This window comes from Nelumbo nucifera, chromosome 1 (assembly GCF_055504915.1).
Source record: "Nelumbo nucifera cultivar China Antique chromosome 1, China Antique-T2T, whole genome shotgun sequence".
In the NCBI taxonomy this organism is placed as follows: domain Eukaryota; kingdom Viridiplantae; phylum Streptophyta; class Magnoliopsida; order Proteales; family Nelumbonaceae; genus Nelumbo; species Nelumbo nucifera.
Genome location: NC_142649.1, coordinates 150,244,932 through 150,248,662, shown reverse-complemented (window position 1 = coordinate 150,248,662; position 3,731 = coordinate 150,244,932).

The window sequence follows — 3,731 nt, the reverse complement described above, 5'->3', positions numbered from 1 at the left end:
ATGGAAAAGTTGGCTCGGCCTTCCATCAAAGAAGCCCAAGTCCTTCTAGTGCAAGCCAAGAAAATCTGGATGGATCCCATCATTGCCTATCTCCTAACCAAGCAGCTGCCCGAAGACAGAAACTAGGCTAGACAAATCCGAAGGCAGGCATCCCACTATGCTTTGCTTGAAGGGAAGTTGTACCGAAGATCATTCACCTTCCCCTACCTATGATGCCTCCATCAGGAGGAGGGTGAGTACGTGCTCCAAGAGATCCATGAAGCATCTGTGGCAACGAGCTTGGAGGCAGAGCCTTCGCCCAAAAAGCATTAAGGCAAGGGTATTTCTGACCGACAGTACAGAAGGATGTAGCCGAGCTGGTGTGAAAATGTGATAAGTGCCAAAGACACTCCAACATCTCCCATTGACCGGACATAATTCTATCAGCCCTCAGCAACCCTTGGCCCTTTGCTAAATGGGGCATGAATCTCCTTGGCCCCTTCCCGCAAGCCACAGGAAACAAAAAGTACCTTATCGTCGTCATCGACTACTTCACCAAGTGGGTCAAAGCCGAGCCCCTATCCACCATGCTAGAGTGATATAGAATTTCTTTTGTAAGAACATAATTTGCTGCTTCAGCCTCCCCCACATGCTAGTCACTAACAACGGGAAGCAGTTCGACGATGCAAGGTTTCGAGAATGGTGTGCCTCCCTCGGCATCAAGTAGCAGTACACTTCGATAGGCTACCCTCAAACCAATGGTCTAGCCGATGTCACCAACTGAGCTTTCCTAGAAGGGTTGAAGGCCAGATTCGACAGAGCCAAAGGCCTATGGACCGACGAGCTAAACATCGTCCTGTAGGCATATCAGACGATACTTCAGACAACCATGGGGGAAACTCCGTTCAACCTAACTTATGGTACCAAGGTCGTCATCCTAGTATAGATCAACTAGCCAGCGCTTCAAACCGAGGTGTATAGTGAAGCCAAAAACATTGAAGAACTTAGAACAAATTTAGACCTATTGGAAGGAGTCTGAGAACATGCGCATATATGAGCAGCAACCTACTAGTAGAGAGTAGCCTACTACTACAATTCATGGGTGAAGGAGAGATACCACTGAGAAGGAGACCTCGTCCTCAGAAAAGTCATGGTGCCCGAGCCCGGCGTAGGACAAATCGGCCCCAACTAGGAAGGTCCCTACAAGATAAAGCAAGTCGTTAGCCCTGACACATTTCGGTTCGAACACTTAAATGGAAGACTAGTCTCTCGGACATGGAACTCAGAGAATCTTTGGATGTACTACTAGTGAATGTAATCTCTATCGGTTGAACAATGAATGCCAGTGCAAAGTTCCTCCCCCTCAGCCCTATGTTTTAGTGTACGAGTTCTTATTTTTTACAAGTAGTCAGGACCCCTCGGCCACGCGATCTTGGCCGACGCGTACAACCTCCCCCTGAGACCCTATGCTCGAACTGGATTGTGGTCGGGACACACAGTTCTTCGCGAACTAAATGTCCGCCTAACCTTCACGTTAAGGCAATAAATAATAGGGGCCTCAACGGAAAACCTCAGCCAGTATCCTCGACCTATTACGAACAAACACACTAAAGTACCTCGCCAAATAGGAACGATGTGGTGTCTTCGGTCAAGCGCGCCTCGGTAACGTCGGCCACCTGAAGGGTCACCCCCGGGCGCCTCTGAAAGAGGAAAGCCATATCAGCCAAGGTACACCTCTCGCCCCGGCCCTCGGTGGCACCAAGCCACCTCGGCTTCATGCACTTAGCGCGACAAAGGTCAGGTGTAGCACAACCCCGTGCACCTTGGCGGTTCAGCTTGACCTCGCCCAACCAATCCCCAAAGGGACAAGCGAATTAGGAGAGCTAATGGTAACTCCCTTTCCACCTCGACGAGGGAAGGGGCCCCGAGCACCTCGGTGGCACAGCTCGACCTTGGCCAAGGCATAACGGGCCACTTCGGGTAGCGACTTTTGCTACTTGTGACCTCTTGAGGGGGGGGGGGGGGGGCATAGACCCCTCGGTAAAAAGAAAATAGAGAAAGAGAGAAGAAGCAAAAGCCGACGTGTCAAAAAGTCGACAACAGGACTTCTCCTACTGAGGGGAGCGGAGCTGAGCCCTACAAAAACCAAGGAAGCTCCACCTCCACTAGGGGCTTGGACCGGAGTGTCCCCAACACGAGTAGGTGGGATACTGTGGCGGTTTCATCATCCCGAAGTAAAGGCTTGGACTTCTCGGCGGATAGGTGTATCTCCCCCTAGCCTGACTTAAACGACTAACCCTCGGGACAGGAAATAAAAAAAAATTTGCTCTTCCAGTTGTGGTGATAATGGTCCTCGGTAGAGTGTGCCTTCGGCATGAACTTGGCACGAGACATCTTCGGCGTGTGCCTTCGGGTTGGCCTCTCCAAGGTTGGAAATAATATACACCGCCCTCGGTAGAGTGTGCCTTTGGCATGAACTTGGCATGAGACATCTTCGGCGTCGGGTCCATGTCCCGAAGTCAAGCCACCACCATCGTGGTGATAATGGTCCTAAGGGCGTTGAGGGAAAGTTGGCTAAGTGTAATCCCGTACCACTTTAGTAGCTCTGAGATTAGAGGATGAAGGGGAAATCTGAGGCCAAACTCTAAAAAGTGCAGGTAAACATAGATCTCCCCTCCTCCAGCGTCCATGACCAGTCACTAGTGTTGGGGACCCTAAGTCTATAGAATCGAGGGATGTAATACCTCCTTGCCAGGGACTTCATTTGGTCATAATCTAGAACACTTTCGTGCTCCTAGCGTGGCATACGCCCAATGTTCACCCCTTGGGCAGCATACTCAACCACCATCCTCGGGAACCTCTTCCCCCACTACTGCTAGGGGGACCCTTTGGCTTCCCTAGGCAACGCAGATGCACCACTCTCACAGGGAGAGTCCTTGCCCCATTGACTGCGCTCGGCACCTCCGAGGGCAGTCCTTGCCCCATTGACTGGCGGGTGATGGGGTCCAGTAGGAACTCACTCCTGAGGGATCCGGGAGTTCATAGAACTCTGGGCCATAATCGAAGTGAGACATGGCGGCGAAGTGTTTACCTAAGACGAGGACAAAGGTTGGAAAGCTCTATGGAAAGCAATCAAGCCGAGGGCTCTGGGAAGCAAAGGTCTCTTGAAGGCAAAGACACTCGAAAGCGAATGGCGAGAAAATACCCGACTAAGGCCCCTATTTAAAGAAAAATGGACAGCCTAGATCACACTCAATCCAACAGCTGTGTAGTGACCGCCTATACGACCCCGTCCACTGACCGACACACGTCACTTGCCTCGGGAAGATGAAACGACGCCAAGCGAACTGATTGGTCCTCTCGCTGCAAGTTGCTGGTCTGCCCAACCGTGCTGACCCAGTTGGTGTGCGACTTGGCTCACATGGACCCGTCTTCCCTATGGAGACGGCACCACAACCCGTTGCAAGCACGACCCTGACTCATTAGTTTGGAGACCCGTGTCGCATACGACCTAGACCCGACATTGAGACCCGTCTCGTCCACAGCTTGCAGGCCGATGATAGCGAGTTCCCGCCCGCAAGAAGTCAAGTTACCAGCTCGGGCACCCAAGTGCGCCGCCCTCGGCACCCGCATCCGAACTTGAGGCCTCCATAGACTTGCCTCCACGACAGTATGAAGACAGGGCAGGGGCAAGGTCTCCCCTTGCCCACCTTCGGCAATAAGCTCAGAGTCGAGGCCGAGGTCTCCCTATA